The sequence below is a fragment of the Myodes glareolus genome, chromosome 8 (assembly GCF_982192425.1).
Source record: "Myodes glareolus chromosome 8, mMyoGla1.1, whole genome shotgun sequence".
NCBI classification, from domain to species: domain Eukaryota; kingdom Metazoa; phylum Chordata; class Mammalia; order Rodentia; family Cricetidae; genus Myodes; species Myodes glareolus.
In genome coordinates, this window is record NC_142033.1 from 82,418,134 (window position 1) to 82,436,822 (window position 18,689).

At 41.7% G+C, this 18,689-nt stretch overlaps 1 long non-coding RNA gene across 1 annotated transcript; it reads right to left on the bottom strand.

The window, feature by feature from the left end:
- Positions 1-519: 519 nt before the first annotated feature.
- On the bottom strand, positions 520-10,202 carry LOC146893922 (uncharacterized). The gene is made up of 3 exons (XR_015002801.2): positions 9,945-10,202; positions 6,328-6,437; positions 520-2,985 (listed from the first exon to the last, which is right to left on the bottom strand). It is a non-coding gene; the product is annotated as an uncharacterized LOC146893922 (long non-coding RNA).
- Between the last annotated feature and the right edge of the window lie 8,487 nt (positions 10,203-18,689).

Below are 18,689 nucleotides of genomic sequence, written 5' to 3' on the forward strand. Positions count from 1 at the left end.
CCTCTAAAAATAATAAAGTCCCAGTTTATAATGCACAGTATTTGGAGAAAGGCTCTAGGGATGTAAGATAAAACAATAGCATACTGTTGAATCTCTAATCCCATATGGTAGTGTCCTGTAGAAAAAGGAGAAATACCAACATTCTTTGAGTATGTACAACAAAGGCCACCTGAGAACTCCGAGAGAGGGTGGAGGTATGCAACCCAGGGAGGAAGCCCTCACCAGAAAACAAGCCTAGCAGCATATCAATCATGTCTGTTTCAGCCTTCAGAGCCATAAGAAAATTAATTTCTGCTTTTTAAGGTACCTGTTCCATGGCATTTTTGTTATGACAGTCTGAAGAGACTGACAAAGATTTAGAAAATAAACCATTAAAATAATTATTCAAAGTCGACACAGCACTACAGGCAGGGAGATTGATAGCATATCAATAAGTCAGCCCCCAGGGGTAAGGATGAAGAGAAAGATTTATCTCACAGGTTTGGGTAAGTATTAAAGAAGATATCACGTATCAACTGCTTAAGGTAGCGCCTGGCACTTGTAAGAAATCAATCCACTTTAATTCTGATTGGACGGATAAGATATTCGTTTTCTTTAGGTACATAGTTTCCTTCAAAAATGTGAGATCAGACTTCCAGCCCCTTGAACCATTGCTAGGACACAAACAACAGTCACACCCCAGTCGTTTGGCTTTGGTAGGTGGCCAGAACTGGGCGGTGACAAAAAGGTTATTGGCAGTAAACACTGTCAGAGTGGGGATGCCTTTCTCCTCTTGTGAACGAAGGTGAAAGAAGTAACTCCGGCCCGAAGTCTTTTCTTCAGCCCTCTTGCTTCAGTGCTTGAAGTCCCAGAAACCACTTTCCTGGGGAAAGTGTGAGTTCTACAGCTGAAACTGCTTGGTATTTCTGTTCAGCTTGTGGTACCCAGGGGGGAGTCTTCAACAAGGAGTCCTATATTTAGGCCCAAGGTCTCTTGAGAAAAGACCTGATGACCCACGTCCTGACATCCACTTTGCTATTGCATTCTCAGCTCTGCTTTAAGGTGGGGGTTGAGTTGCTTCCTCTTTGGGATGGCATCTTTGATAATAAATTTTGTGTGTCAATTTGATTGGATTGGGAAATACCTAGGGGATCAGTAAAACGCATCTCTGGGTGTGTCTGTGTGGATATTTCCAGAGAAGATAAGTTAACAGAGTGAGGAAGACCTACTTTGAATTCACTGTCTTTATGAATTAAATAAATTGTGAAAAGGAGAAAGTCAGCTAAGGCCAATGACGCCCTGTCCCTATAGTTGCTTCAGTGGGGTTTGTTCTGTTCATCACATCCTCTCCACCACAAGGAAATGGCACATCAGAGACAAATTGTCCTTCCCTTAAATTACATCATGCATTCTGTTACAGCAATTCAAAGGCCAGCTAGCCCAGTGTGTCTTAGCCGGTTTTGTGAGTCCTATAACAATACTTGATACTAGGTAATGTATAAAAAACAGAGATTTGTTTATCTCATAACTTTGGAAGCTAAAATTCCAGGATTGTGTTGCCTAATCCCAGAAGGCTGGCTATGTCATAATAGATGGTATTACAGAGGAGCAGAGAGATGGAGGTGAGGAATGACGCAAGGGAGGGACCAGACTTACACTTTCATAACAATGTACTCAAAGTAGGATAAACCTGGTCCTAAAAAAGCTCCATAACTCCCTTCTGAAGGTGGTATTGCATGAGCTAATTAACTTTTAAAGGTTCCAGTAGGTCAGCAGCATTGCACTAGGGACAAAGCTTCCACTACATTAATCTTTGGTGACAAATCATATCCAAAATATAGCAGAACCAAGTTATTTGAATGACATATTTACATGGTATCATTAGTTAATGATGGCTTAAATATGTATATAGATTGCTTTGCTTGGATGGTGATTATAGTTTCTATACCATGAAAGGCATCCCTTTTGATGTATACAGTTTGGGACTGGTGAAGCAGGTCAGTTAGTGATGTGTTTGCAGACAAACATGGGAAACTGGGCTTGATCATTAGAACCTAAGCAAAAAAACAAAAAACAAAAAACAAAAAAACAACATAGACAGGCATGCTCATAATCCCATCACTGGAGAACAGAAATGAGCAAATCTTTGAGGCTTGTTGACCAGCCAGTCTAGCCTAATAGTGAATTCCAAACCATGTAAAAAATCTTGCCTCAAGAAAACAGTGGAGTACAACTAAGGAGTGACATTCAAGGCTGACCTCTGACCTCCAGGTGCACACACGAAGAAGAAATAAAGAATATAGTTTAGTAGGTATGCGTACGTACACAGGCTTTTGTAACAACCATCACCATCTAATCTCAGAACATTATATTCACCCCCCAAATAAGCCCTGTATCTATTGGCACTCATCCTTGGGATCATTAATCGTCCTTATTAATTTGCCTATCCCAGAAAATTTATATAAATGATACCTTACACCATATGGTCTTTAATGACTAGATTATTTTACTTAGAATAATATTCTCAAGGTTTATCCTCATCATAGCATTGTGCTAACCTATCTTTTAATACTCAAATAATACTCTATTGCACAGACAAACTACATTAAGTTTAACTGTTGATCAGTTGATAAATATTGATTGCATTTCCACTTTGGACATTATAAATGCTGCTGTCATGCTATATATATCGAAAATTTAGTGTATGTATATTTTGGGCTCTCTTTGGCAATACTTAAGAGGTATTGCCAGTTCAACAGGTAACCCCATGCTTATTCCTTCTGGAATTTGCCTTGTTTATTTCCTTTGAACTGTCCCCAGCAATTAAACAGTATCATTTGTCTCTTCCTTTCTTTGAGAAATAATTATAATAACTTCATGTACCCAGTGAAAAGTACCCCAATGTTTCTTGAACCGTAGCAGACATTAACATTTAGAAGCAGTGGCTCTAGGGGCTGGTGGTGGACAGTTGTGGGGGCCAGCATGTGGGTGATTCAGCATCCAACACTGCAAAGAGTAAAACAAAATCAAGTTATATGTTAACTTGTTAACAAATCCTAGTCACTTAATGTTTAAAGTGACCCCCTAGGGGCTTGAATACAGCTCAGTGATGGGGTGCTCATCTGGGTTCTATTTCCAGCATTGCCTCCTAAGGAAATTCACCACAAAGCATAGGTCCTATTGTTGTCACCCTTTTACAGTTGGGAAGAATCAAGAGTCAGGGAACCTCACAAAGTCCCTCATGTTTGCACACAGCAAGGGCTTGATCCCCTGGAGTCTTACCCTGCACACTAGGCTCTTCACCAGCCCCAAACCACGTGTGCTCTCATGTATGCCGGCCGCCCATCTCTTCCGATGATGATTCAACACCCAAGTAGCGCCAACACTTCGAGTTTGTCAGAAAGTGTGTGCTGCGCTTGCTGCCAAACAGCAAATGGAGAGAATGTGTAGGTGTGGCGCTCCCGCCACGTTGTCGTCACGAAGCTTTATTTAAGCCACCAGCTGTCCTCATTTTTCTACTGATGAGATCATTCCGGGAGCCCTGCTTCTGACTGAGGGAAGCATCGCCTGGCCGCTCTGCCTTGACGTGCAGTCGGGGTGAACTTATATAACACCGCACCTCCACCCTCAGCCCACACGAGGATTATGCAACCACGTGTAGGATTCCTTGCAGGGTTTTCCGGAAATAGGAGCCCATGCAGAAAAGCCATCAAGCAGTCCGGACTAAAAAGGATTTTCCAACCTGGGTCTGTGTGTTCTGTCTCTATGAAGTATTTTGCTTCAGAGAACTTGCCCAGTTAAAAGTCAGTGGAATGCAAATATCAGTAGTCAACAGATAAGTACATCCTTCTTGATAGCTTTGTTCTGTTCCACTTTAATGCTATTCTGAAAACCAAAGCTTGATTTGTCACTGTTCCCTCCTCTACACCTCCTTCATTGCCACAAAGTCTCCTATTCACCAGCCCCTTCATTCTTGATCAAGTTAGGAAAGGAACTACATTCCAAATGTTATTTGAATATTGGTGAATATTATTTTTGAATATTGGTGGTGTTATGTACTAAACCATGAGACTCTAACCTGAATGAAAAATGTCATTTTTCCACTAAGCCGAAACTCTACATTTACACAAAGAAGAAAGAGGGGGGAGTTGTTTTTACTTCCTGCATTCTTGAGTATTTAATATTTAACAGGGCTCCCAGACAGCACCTATACTTTAGTCTCAGGCTGGACCAGGCATACCAAACAAAAGAGGAGTTGGGTTGTCAAGACACACATGGCAGGAGAAGCTGTAGAACCTTCTAGAAGGAGCTTATGCCCAGGGTTGACGGAGAGGGAGGACAGGGGAGGTTCACGGACAGTTGGTGCTCCCAGTATCAAGGGTGGGGGATGTGAAAGCTCAGACTGTGTCAAACACATTGTGATTTGCTCCAGTCTTTCCTAGTTCCAGCAGGTATGGGGCAGAGCAACATCCGAGCATCATCATCTTATGGTGCAGCTGTGGAGGGAATCCCTAGCATGGGGTTTCATCAGAGGCACCAGCATCAAGGACGGTCATTGACTAAATGAGAGGCTCTTGGGAAATCACCACTTGTGGCAGGAACACTGGTCTGTGGAGTATGAAGAAAGCATCTTGGGGGCGTTTTGGAGATGTGGGTGCTTTGGATTTCCTTATGGAGAATAGAAGAGAGGCAGAGACATCCCCTTGGTATGCTAGTTGGGCAACATTTTCACTCGTTGCCTAGGGCAGCCAAGAGAACCTCAGTTGTGAAACGAACAATTTCTCCAGGAATATTTTTCAAAGGCCTTCAAGACTCTGCAGATTCATCATGACAGACACGGTGATGGAGGGTCCCAGCCTCCTTCAGAACAACACCGCAAGGGAAGAGGGCTCTCTAACATGTGTGCATGCCTTCCCCACAGAAGTTCTCTGTGGAGCTGGCAAACCTTCACACACAAACAACAGGCAGAAATGAAAGTGTTTTTTAGCTGTAAAAGCAGCTTATGCTCGCTAAGTCAGAAATGTCATGACTGAACTCCCTCGAGGGGATGGGATGTGTCAACAGCTGAGGGCTTCCCCTGGTGTGCATCTCATCCCTGCCTGGGTGGAGTCACACTTTCCATCTTAACTAGATCTTCTGGGATTTTTAGAAAAATGAAAACGCAGGCTTTGGAATCTCGGTCCAGAAAATGTCACAGCCTATTATGCTCAACTTCCAATCCAGTGTTTTCCTTTGTTTCACTCATTAAAAGACAGAGCTTTCTCATGGAGGGCATGCCAACATCAGCATGCTCGGCTGCAGAAATAGCTGCTTCCCACACTTCCAGATGAAAAAGTATCTCAAGAGACGCGATCTTAAATGCAGGCAGCTCTGTCGTAGTTACTCTTCAAAAGGCATTACTTTTATTTTTCCAACTAATCACATGAACATCACAGGCCCCTTTGACCAAAGTCAAGTTTCTTGTTGTGAGGGGCCAGCCCCTGTGGAATGTTCCAAGCACCCTGAGAGATAAGACCTTGCTTAGCATCAGCCGCTGAGGGAGCTGCAGATCAGTGATGAAGTAATATAACCCTGTCAAGCCATGCAGAGATGGGTGCTGCGGATCCTGCATGTCTGAGTCTTCGAAAGCCAGCCGTTGACTGCTGGCACCAGGACTTCTCTGGCCCTCATGAAGATGCTTATGTTTATACTTCTAGGTATACAGTTAGAGATGTTTCCAGGGTACATATTTAGCCTCCCAAAATCAGAAGAGAAAATGAACGAACGAAATCAATTCCTGACTCCTGGAATGGAAAGACCCAAGATCACTTCTCTGTCCACCCCTATCTCTCCTCCAACGAGAGTGTCATAAGGATTATAGCTGCTGCTCAAAAGCACAGTCCTGAGAGTGCTGTTTCTCTGAGGTCAGAGGTACCTTATGTCCCACATCTGCACAGCTAAGGAAGCCGTTGAAATAATGCTGAGAAGAACGAGACAGCTAATTCTCAGTGACTCCATACCTCCATTTGGGTCTTACTGCAGCTGTCACTCTTTAAAGAGCAGAAGGTAACAAAGCTCCTTATGGTCACCCGAGGGATAGTGATTGATTTTGTTGTCACTAGTATAAAAGTGGGATCATGACTCTATCATTGTTGTCCAGGGACTGGGGAAGCAAGGCAATGACAGGGCCTCTGGATCAGATGCTCGGGGTCTTGAATCTGCAGTGTAAGTGATAGAAGCTAGGGTACTAGGAGTGGAAGCTAACATGGAAAGGCAACAATAGCAAAGATTTACTGATTCATGTCAGTCAGCTTTTCATCATTGTGGCAAAATAAATAAAATAATCAATTCATGAGGTAGAACGTTTACCTGGGATTTCAGTTTCAGTCCATGGTTATGAGGACCTCTTGTCTTGGGCATATGGCAACACAGTGTATCACGAGAGCAAATGGCATAGGAGGCTACTCACACCATGGCAACTGTAAAGCAAAGACAGACAAAAAGAAGCCAGAGTCTCAATGATCCCTTTAAAAGCATGCCTCGAAGGATCTACCTTCCTTCGGCTTGTCCTGAGCTCCTAAATGTTCTACCATTTTGCACAAGGGACATGAGTTATAAGCCAAAATTTCAATACATGGCCCTTGAGGAACTTTTCACAAAGTGTTACCTTAAAATTTCATACTTCATTTATTTTTAAATTGTGTTTTTTTTAAAAAAGCAGATGATAGGTATCTTCATTTATTCATTGATTTTCCTATTTTACATGATGGATATGGATGTTTTGCCTGTGTGTATGCCTGGGTACCATGTGTCTGCAGTGCCCACAGAGGCCAGGGTGAGCATCAGATCCCCTGGGACTGGAGTTTCAGCCAGTTGTGAGTAACCGTGTGAGTACTAGGAAACAAACCTGGGCCCTCTAAAACAGCCAGTGCTCAGATCACTAAGCCTATGAGGCTGAAATGGTCACAGTTATTTGTCCTCCTGTTTCACTCTGGTGATTGCCAGTGACACACATTTGTAGGAACCTCACATTTTCCTCAAGGGTCACCAGATAGCATCAACCAATTCCAAGGAAGTCTGGAGTAAGGCCTCCCTAAAGCTTAGTGCAAAATGAAATATGACCCATTCCCAGTATTTGAACAGGGGCATTTCAGGTTCTAAAAGTAAAGCATTTTCTTTTCTATTTTTTTCTGTATGATTTCTCCGAACTTTTCATAATGATTTCTACTTGCTCATTGTCATTCCCAGTGAAGAACATTCTGAAACTTTAAATCCTGAATGTGAATTTTTCTTTTGATCTTTCTATTGCATAATGGCACTTTTAAATGAAAAGAAAGACAGGGACAGGAGAGATGGTTCAGCAGTTAAGAGCACTGACTGCTCTTGCAGAGGCCCCACGTTCAGTTCTCAGTACCCACATGGTGGCTCTCAATTATCTGTCACCCCAGCTTCAGGGGGTCCTATGCCTCTTATGCCCTTTGCAGACTCCTACATGCACATGGTGTACATAAATACAAATAGGCTTTCACGCACAAATAAAAAATTAAAAGACCAATTGTCTTTAATTTATATTGGACTTATCAAAATGACAGAGCATATATTTTGTAGCTTTCATGTTTCTTGTTCATAGCAGAACTTGCTAAAACTTCAGAAAACTAACTGAACTGCTTTTATTTCATTTCTGTCAATGATTGTATGAGGGAAGACAAAATGGAAAGGAAACTATGAGTTGTCTTAATTTTCCTCTTTCCTTCTTTGTCAATATCTTCAGCTTTGAGTGGCATACGTATTCCAGCAAATGCAATCAGCAGAAGTTCCAGAAAAGAGGAAAATCTCATGACTTCAACACTGCTCAGCATTGGTTAGATATTCTCAACTAATCCAGTTATTGTGCTAGCCACGGAAACATGTGTATGTGTGTGTGTGTGTGTGTGTGTGGTGTATGTGTGTGTGTGTGTGTATGGTGTGTGTTTATGTGTGTCTGTGCTTGGATGAATGTGTGTATTTGAGAATGTGTCTATGTGGATATATATATATATATATTTGTTTGTATATGTATGTGTATATACATGTGCAAATGTATTTCTATGTGTGACTGTACTTCTCACCACACTCACCCAGAAATGGAAGAGGGTATGATAGTTCCTAATTTTTCAGGGACATCAGAATTGTTTTAATACCAAAACCATAGAGAGATAAAACTCAGAGAGAGACAATAACCAACACTATCATGAATAAACTATGCAACCATAGATGTACAATCAGTAACCGAAGATTCTCTTGAGAAAGGAGAATCAATAAGAAAGAGAGAGGGGGGAGATTTAAAATAATTGCTTGGCTTACATGATTACAGAGTCATGAAATGACCATGTACCATCTGCAAGCTGGAGGCCAGGGAAAGTTACTAACACAGTTTCAGTGCAAACCTCAACATGTGGAAACCAGAGGAGTCAATAATATAAGTCCTTATCTCGATCCAAAGGTTCCCCAAATCAGAAACAGAAGAATAATGGATTCTCCAGAATAAACAAAGAAAGGGATTTGGCTTTCTCCTCCTGTTTCTTTCAATTCAAGGCCTCAGTGGATTGAATGATACCCACGTGCATTAAGGAAAGAAATCTTCTTTACTCTGTCATCTCATTTCAATGTTAATTTCTTTCCCAAGCTCTCTCCCAGACTCTCTAAGAACACATCTTTTGGATGAAGGGATGGCTCAGCAGTTAAGAGCTCTTATTGTACCCATTAAAGCGCAATTCCTCAAGCTCCTTCTTTCCCTCCAGGCCTGGCAGCTAGCATTTCACTTTCCATGAATTTGATGGTGGAGTGAAAGTTAAATCATCTAGCGCTGTTCTTTTTGAGAGTGGGTCATTGCACATAGCCTAGCATCCTCTGTCCCTGTGTACTGCAGCATGTGTCAGCATACCCTATTTGAAGCTGAACATGACACCCTTGTGAATATCTGCTGCATGGATTGCTGCCATCACTTTGCTATTCTCAATAATCTTGTCAACATGGGTATAATTCTCCCTTTAAGATCTTACTTTTAGGAGTCACCAAGCTTGATGACCTGAATTCAGTCCCAAAGCCTCACAGAGTGCAAGGTGAGAACCCACTCTTGCAAATGATCTTCTCACTTACACTCAACCACTACGGTTGAGTGTAAAACAACCACAACTCAACCCACAAAATAAATAAATAAATAAATAGACTTTTAAAAGGCTAGTTCAGCTACAATTAGCAATGTGGGGTGGGGAAACAGAGAGGAACACCTGATGCTCTTCCATAGGACCACAGTTCAGAACCCTACACACATTGTCCAATTTATTGTCATCTGTTACTCCAGCTCCAGGGAGTCTAATGGCCTCTTCTGACCTCCATGGGCATTAGCACACATATGTGCATGCATGTACGCTTGCATGCATAGCATACACACATACACATAGAAGTGAAACACAAAAAAACATATCATCGTTTGCCAGATGTAAAGACAAAGAGCTTACTGAAATAGTTACATAAAAGAAACGTTCTAAAGCTTACCTCCCATCAACTTGGAGCATATTCACATCACTCTACTTCAAATTAAACCTCCAAATAAAGACAATTATAAAGTTATAGTTAGACCTAACACAACCCAACTCTTCCATATCCAACCAAAACTGACTAATTCCTTCCTGGAATCAACAGTAAAGACCTTGAGTAATGTTTACTCTTCCCCTGGCAGTCTATAACTTTAGTGCTATGATGGAAAACTGACAACACTTGAATGCTGACTTATGTAAAATAAGTACATTTTCCCCTTCATGTAACTGGAATAAGACGGGAGCAAAACCAAAGATGCTTGCTAGCTATATGTACATAAGCATGTTCTCAAATAAATAAGGCTATTAGAATCCTCATTTCTATAACTAGGCACATGGTCACAGCTGACATATTTACTCTTCTACTATTAATTCTGGGTTCTTTCAGCAAGTAACTTTTTTCTTTACCTGGTGGAGTAGCTCAGAGTTGCATTCTTGAAGGGATGTCAGATATCCTGCCTATATTGAGCGGTTGCAGTTTTCCATTGACCTTAATCACGAGGCAATGTATTTCTGAGCAATGTTCTCAGAAATGGCCTGTGCTTCAGAACCATGCCTTCCACACCTCCATTGTGAAATAGCAGAACCGTTTCCCCCTTGGCAGTCCGGATCAATCACCCTAGCCAACATAGTAACCGCCTTCTCAGTCTATTGACTCAGAGACACAACGAGCCCAAAGTGGCCAGGTGGCAGTGTCAACTTTGAGTTCAATGGACTCATTGTTTTGTTACCTGGTGGAATAATTCTTTGATCTGGAACTAAGAACCTTAGGTCAACAGAGCATAAGTCTGTGGGAACAGGAAACAAACTTTTTCTAGTAGGTTAATAGGGGTGATGGTGCGTGGTGCCACTCCCAGCCCCACCCCTTCATCTCTGGCTCCTTGCATGTCAACTATGAGAAAAACAACACTATAAAATAGGACGTGATTCACAACATAAGCAGCCTTCTAAAGAACTGTGTCCGGTTTGCAAGACATGCCACAGAGCAAGTGTTATTATCCTCAGAGGCCATCCACTGTTCTGCAGATTAGCTGCTTCAGGGTGCTAAAGTTCTTATTAAAATTCCATGAGTATGACACCGATGCTATACTTTTATGGCTGTGACAGGAGAGTTATGATCAGAGCTAGTACTGTGTAGCACATCGCATTTGATTAGGCTTTCTATAGCTCTAGGGATGGTGGTTAAAAAACAAAAAAAGGCAACGTAGGCAGAAAAGTCAAATTCAGATTTTGGTAAGTATCAAGTAAGAATGAAATGATACTTCTCCCACTAAGGAAGTGATATCATATCTTCAAACACTGTCAGATACTGTCTGCTCACTACATAGAATAACATCATGCCGGGGAAAATGATGTGACTGGAACTAGTTCAGCCTTGACCAGAAGCTCATAGTAGTAGCATATGACTAGCTTCTTTTATCCCTGTCACCATAGCTAGCTTGATCATTGCACACCAGATGATGATGGAGGTGGCTAGGGAAAGAGGCTGACACTGGGGTCCACAGAATGGGTCACCTTATACACCTGATGGATAAAATCCTCCTTTGATGCACATTGACTTGGATGCACCAACACCTTCTTGTCCCCCATTCATGAAAAAGAAGTGTAATCAGAGATCTTTTCTTCCATTTTTTTGCCACCATTTTTCCAATCATGTTTTCACTGATTTTGTTCAGCCAAACCAGTGAATTGAATTAAGCCCCTGAATATATCCAAATGTCTTCTAATTTTCCTTCTAAGCATGTATACTGCTCTAGAGTCTTCATATATAGAGGGCTTCCCTCTACCGCCTTGCCTTAGAGATGTGACAGAGGGGCTGTAGTGCTGCAGACATCTACTAAGGTAGAAATTGCACACCACAAGAGCCAATTGCAAACAGGCTTCAGTTCTCTCTTACTCTGTCAAAGTCAAATCTATGTCCCTGCTCCTAGGGAACCCCTAACAAGATGTAGAATGTAAGACAGAAAGCAGTGTACCCAAGTAGGACCCTGGGTACTTGTTTTACTTTTCCATAGCTTAATTATACCTTCAGAGACTGATCATTTACATACCACTCTGATCGATGGTGGAATATTTCTGTGAATGCCAAAATTTATAGCTTGATGATTCAGACAATACCCAGTTTATCAAGGACAGTTAATAGTGCATAAGAACTTGGTGGCCCATGATCATGATTCTGTTTTCAGTAAAGCACCATAGGAGGTCAATCATTCTGTCTAAATAGAAGATATCTTAGGACATGGCAGGACCTTTTTCCAAATCATAAGGCTCTGTGTTTCTACAGAAGGCTTTGTGTTCAACTAGAAAGGCCAAGTCTCTTCTATATATCCAGTGACAGTTTAAGGTCATTGGATCTGTCATAACACGTGGCCCAAACACAAACAGCTGATCAACCCATGGCAACAAGGACTTAAGCAACATCTCTGCAAGTTCTGGAACCCGTTCAAAAATAGCATCTTTTGTGTGTATCTATTATATGGAAAGAGAGAGTAGCAAGGCCGTATGTGAGATGCCTTACCTGCACTGTTCCATGAGGCCCACTATGCAATGAGCCCCCATTTCAATTGTAAGAAAGGACAGCTACAGACATGGTTCCTTTGCTTTAGAATGAATGTCTCACCCTGCCACAGGAACCGTGAGCATTTGTAGAAGGTTCCCGAATTTTAGTAAAATATGCCCAACCCTGGGATATGTATTATCAACACATCTAGAGTAGCTTCTTTTCTTTGATTATTAATTGAAAACACCATGGTGCCATAGCAGGAATGTACTGTGCCACATATTATACAGGAGAAAGGGAGATAAAGTTCCCTTAGAACTAAATGCAATAGAATTGAAGAGGTAAGAGAGAGAAAGTACACTGTTAACCTTGTCAGCTCAAACCAAACTTTTGGAAGTCTTTCATAATGTATATAGGAAGAGAATTTGTCAGATCAGTAGCCACATACCAGGGATGTGTTAATTTGTTCAAGCAATGAAAGCACACCTTGTACACAAAATAATAACCCAGAAGTAAGTCTACACACATCTGGACAACTGGCTTTCAATAAAGGGTAAATTCAATATAGAAAGAACACACTTTTCAACAACTAGTACTGTAATAGGAAAATATTCATAATTTAAAATATTTATGTGGATTCTAATTTTTGAAATATACAAAATTTATCTCAAAATTGCATATAAAACTTTGAGGAAATAGCTTATAAGAAAAGTTTGTGCTTGGGGTAAAATTTATTAGCTATAACAATAAAAATACCAATAAGAGAGAAAAAGCAAAAATTAAACTCTGCCAGAATTTAAAATTCTGCTCTTGGAAGATGGAAAAAGTTCTCCAGAATATAAGAAAACATTGGCAATGCACCTCTCTGTCTTCATCTCTGTCTCTGTCTGTCTTTCTCTTTTTCTTACACACACACACACACACACAGACACACACACACACACATACACACACAGACAGACACAGACAGACACCAAAGACAACCCAACTGAAGCATTGGTGGAAGATTTGAAATGCATAGCACAAAGATGCATCTTTAAAATATTAAAGATGCTCAAAACGTGTTAGCCACAGAAGACTCAACAAAACAGTACAACATGGGAGATTAAAGTAGCAAAAGAAAAGAGATTGATTTTCCTGGTCGTGCTGGAATAATAATGAACTGGCACTTTCAGTGACTTCTAGGAGTGTGGAATGGTGCCAGCTTGATACAAACCTAGGGTCACCAGGAAAGAGGGAAGTTCAGTTGAGGAACTGCCTCCACCAATCAGCCTGTGGGCAGGTTTGCGGTGAGTTTTATTAGTTGTTCATTAATGTAGGAGGGCCCAAACCACAGTGGGGAGTGTCATCTCTGTGCTGTATAAGAAAAGTAGCTGAACTTGAGCCTGGGAGCAAACCAGGAAGCAGCATTTCTCCATGGCCTCTGCTTCCGTTCCTGTCTCCAAATTCCTGTCCTAAATTCCTGCCTTGGCTTCCCCTGAGAATGGAAAGTAACTTTAATTTTGATCTGTGTTTTGTCACAGAAACAGAAAGCAAATGAGAGTGGATTCTACCTGGAAGGCAATCGAGAAGTGGTATATGTTTACCACGTGCTCTAGCCATTCTGCTTCTAGGTATTTGCCCAACTTAGATGGAAACTTATATATATTAGATATAGGCCAGGGTTCTAAGGAGTTTTATTTATCATACTCTCAAGCTGGGAAGAACTTCTTTACAGAACAGGCAAATGAAAAAACTCATAATGGTCTTACAGAATATTATGCTACTTGTCAATCAAAACAGTCTGAGGACTAAACCTAACATACTTTCTAACCAAATATATAACAAGCTGCTAACTTCAGTCTCTGAGAAAAAGGAGTGCTAGCAGTTTTCCATGCTCGAGGTTATTACTCGTCTCATTATTAGTCCAACCATATCACCCTCAAATATAAAGCCTCGCTGGAAGTCTGATCTAATCAAACTGTGTGATGTGGTGTGGTAGTGATGGTGGTGATTGTGTGTGTTTGTGTGTGCACTGTGCACATATAATCTCCTTCTGACTCCCTGCCATGTTTCTTGAACTTGTTCTCATAATGATCTCTGATAAAGGAAGAACTGATACCCTTGATATACATACATATTAAGTTTAATCTACTTCTTAGGACAAAAATATCCTGTTTATTGAAGAAGGTAAAAGGAGGTTTCTTAACCAAGTCCAGATCATACCTCCTCCATGGTACTCCATGAGCCCAGAGTTTCCATTCCTTATCTCAGTTGGCACCAAGCTCACGCTTCCTTTGATTTTTCATGTTTACTTCACTCAGCATTTATCATGATAGCCTTCCTATGCTGTGTACTCAGAACAGACAAATCCGCAATTAGATCTGAGGAAGCTTGTTAGTGGTCCTGGGTGCAGCATTCTCAGGCATAAAGGGAGCACCATAACTCTGGATCACATACAAAGAAAGAAAGAAAGAAACAAACAAACAAACAAACAAACAATAAGGTGGGAAAGGAGTTAACTCCCACTATACAGGAATTAACACTCTTTAGCAATTCACTGAGTGAATGGTATGCCTGTTGGTTTTCCAATCATGATAAGCTTAAACTTTTGTATAAATTTAAAGGAGAAATGAGAACCCGCTCCATGTGTCATTGTCTAGAAGAAGCGAATTCAGGGATTACAAGGCTAGTAAAAAGGGCCTAGCTAAGGCTCACACTGTATTCTGTCCAACTTTACTGATCTGTTTTGCCAGGGCTCCATGTTTAAACTGCCACAGAATCCAATACCTCAGGATTTATGCCCTCTGCTAAGACATTTGATTATACATTGGAAATACGTATCAGAAGGTTGCATTATGCCCTGTAAATTTGTAGAGATGTTGTCCTAGCCCATTAAAATACAGAAACTTCATCTGGCGATGGATGGAGATAGAGATAGAGACCCACATTGGAGCACTGGACTTAGCTCCCAAGATCCAAATGAGGAGCAGAAGGAGGGAGAACATGAGCAAGGAAGTCAGGACCACGAGGGGTGCATCCACCCACTGAGACGGTGGGACTGATCTAATGGGAGCTCACCAAGGCCAGCTGGACTGGGAGTGATGGAACATGTGATCAAAATGGACACTCTGAATGTGGCTGGTAATGAAGGCTGACTGAGAAGCCAAGGACAATGGCACTGGGTTTTGATTCTACTGCATGAACTGACTTTGTGCGAGCCTGGTATGTCTGGATGCTCACCTTTATAGACCTGGATGGAGGCAGGAGGACCTTGGACATCCCACGGGGCAGCGAACCCTGACTGCTCTTAGGACTAGAGAGAGAGGAGGAGGTGGGGAGGGGGAGGGAAAAAAGAGGTGGGGAGAAGGTGGAAATTTTTAATAAATAAATAAATTAATTAATTAATTAAAAAATAAAATGAAAACATAATTGGAAGACAATATCATAATTTTTAAAAACAGGAGGATTTATGATTCTGTAAATGTTTGTTAGAGATGTCAAAATTTAATTATGTCCACTTAGAAAAGACCATGGAAGGAAACACGCTTCCCTACTGAAAGTAGTATTTACTGAGGAAGGAAAGGCAGTGCACAGAGCCTGGGTGACAGGGTAAGTCAGTGCAGCTTTCTACCTTTCCCATCTTTATCTGTTGTGCGTGAGCCGTGATTTCACTGATTACAGGCTATGGCATCTGATTTGCATGGTCGTTAAGACATGGGAGGGAATGGTGTTTTAAGGGCTTTAACTAAACAAACAAACTGGAAGCAATCAAACCTTTTCTCTGGAGACCCACCAGTTATATTAAATTATGTTGCACAAAATTCTCAGTTGAGTTCATGGCGAACTGTGGGAGCCGTCCCTGTGTGTCCGCATCCTTTCTCCTCTTTCCCACCAGCTTCTCACCGCAGTGAAAGTGCGGTTCTGTGCTTTGTTCAAAGACATTGAATGTGAGGGCAGTAAAACACACTGCACGGGAGAGTGAAGTCATGTAAGCCCATGACCTTTCACCTCAAGGGAGCCCAGGAACTGCTCCGTGATTGCATTTCCCGAGTGGTGTCACTGGCCCATCTTTCATGACACCATCTGATGTCCTTTGAAATGTCCTACGACCTCTGTGCCTCTTCTCTGATCCTCATTGTTCATTGCTCTAATAGTTAGTTACATGTTTTGACATGACTAAGGGATATCTAGATATTATGTATTTGCCTATATAGTCAATACAGACAAAACTGTTTCTCCTCTTACTTTGAAAACATATTCCTTTGCTTTAGTTGTGTGTATATGGGTGTTTTGTCTGCATGTAAAGTCTGTGCACCTTGTGCAAACCTGGCCCCGTTGGAAGCTAAACCACTGAGACTTCTCTTAAGCTTCCGTTTCCTCTACTTTTGACCCAATGAGTTGAGTTTGTGGATGCAGAACCCGAGGATGAAGAGACCTAAATAGACTAAATGAGCACGTATATCTGCCTCTTTCTGTTCTAGCTCTTTGAAAGTTCTGACTAATAGAGCTAGCTACCTCGGTGATTACAACATAAGTACAGTTACTCCTAGCTGGGGTTGAGTTATGCGTTGACAAGCCTATCATTAACTTCAAGATACCATAATCAGAAAACGCATTTACTATATCTGATGCTGCACATCCTTGCTTAACAGCAGGGCACAGCAGAGTTCTGGTTAATAAACCACACGCTGGAGAAGCTGACTGAAGTTGTGGATCTCTGCCTTACTCTGAACCCTGAGGGAGTATAAGCCAAACAAATCACCAGGTTGAACAAGGTCAACATCCAGCCTCAAGGAACCATATCTGTTGCATACATGTTGTCTTCATAATGTCATGGAGTCAAGCCACCAGAAGACAAGGAATGTCTGCTATCAGAAAAGCCTTGCATTCTCTTCCTAACCTCATGGTGACTTGCCTAAGTACCTATCTGCCTGCCTCTCACCTTGCGAATGGGCTCAAGGTCTTAACACCTAAGGCTACCTCTCTTCAACCTAGGGCTTTGCTTTGTTCCCCTAATCTTTACAACCCCCATACTCACCTTTTTTTTTTTTTTTGATCACTGCTGTCACTAAGCCCATGTTTCAGCAGAGTCCATTTTAAATATCCACAGCTGCTGGTGTCTTGGTCCCCCTTTCATTGTTGGCTTTCAAAATCAATTCCTCTAAGAGTACTTTCTATGCTTACCATTGCCTGATCCCACCCGTCTCCTCTTCAGGCCTGTGCGAATCCCATTTCCCTGCATAATTATGGGGTCCTGCATCCTGCATGCTCGCAAAGCCAATGGCCAGTGTTTGGTCTTTTTCTTTCATGCTACCCTCTTTAAATAGCACCTGTTTACAGTCATAAACATACAAAAGAAGGATTCAAGAGCCAACAGGAAATTTAAAAATTGTTTTTAAAGCATGCAGAATTTTTAAAGAACTGAATTGAAATGCATGAGTTTTTAACATTAAAAATATCATTTCAAATGTTTCTAAATAATTTTAGACTTACCACCAAATCTCAAAACAGTACAGAAAGTCCACAGGAGCCCCCAATCAATTTCCTAGTTAATATCTTATATAACAATGGCATCATTATCCAAACCAGGAAACTGACACTGGCGTGAGCTTATTTATTAACCTACAGCAGTTATTTAAAAGCTGCCAGTCTCTCTATTATTCTTTTTCTATCCCCAGATCTACTCTGGGGTCCCAGACAGCATTTAGTTGTCAGTTTGCCAGAGCCCTCAACAATTTAAGATAGTTCTCTAGTTCAACTTTGATGTTTTCAGACTAATGCAGTATCTTTTGTCTTTGTTTAAAACATAACTTTTTATTGATTCTTGGGAAATTTCACATCATGCACCCCAATCCTGCTCATTTCCCAGTTTCTCCATTTCTGTTCCTCACCCCTGTGGGGTTCCCTCCCAAAGAAACTTAAAAAGATATGAATTGAAAACACACACAAAAAATGAAAAAACAAAACAAAACAAACCACTTTGCTCCTGTCTTTTCCACCTCTTCTATACCTTTTGTCCACTCAGCTTTACTTGCAAATGTTCATTGCAATGAGTTGTTGTTCTGGTTCAAGGCCTCTGGCTTCTGATTAACCATCAATACTGGACCCTCACCAAAACTTCTCTCAGATATTCTGCTGTTGCCCTGAGTCAAGGAGATCCTGTCACTGTGGGTCTTCAGGACCAGTCCCTTAGCCTTCTCGTGCAGGTCAAAGGTGGAGTAGATGTTGGGGTGGGCCAACCCAAAGCCCTTGATAGCTGATTTAGGCAATTCTGGCCATTGGAACTGTCCCCCTCGGTGTGGGGCAAGGCTAACTCTTATATGCCGAGGTCATGGGGGCTAGCTCTCTCATGCCTGTGGTGATGGATGGGACCATCTCTTCTGAGTATGTGTGGGGCATCTCTCCCGTAAGGGTTAGGGTATGATCTTCTGCTGCACTGGCCAGAAAGGAGCAGGGCCAACTCTCCCAGGGTCAGCAAAGGGCAATGACGGTTCATCACGGTCTTTAGATTCAATATGCATGGTTCCTATGTTCCCCTGTGGTAACATGGGCCACGGAGATCAACAGAGACTTCAGCTGCAGTAGGACCACAGATCCAGACATGGCCCTTGGCAGGCCCGTGGTCCTGATGCCACCATGGCCCCAGTCAAAAACATATAGGTTGAGCAAAC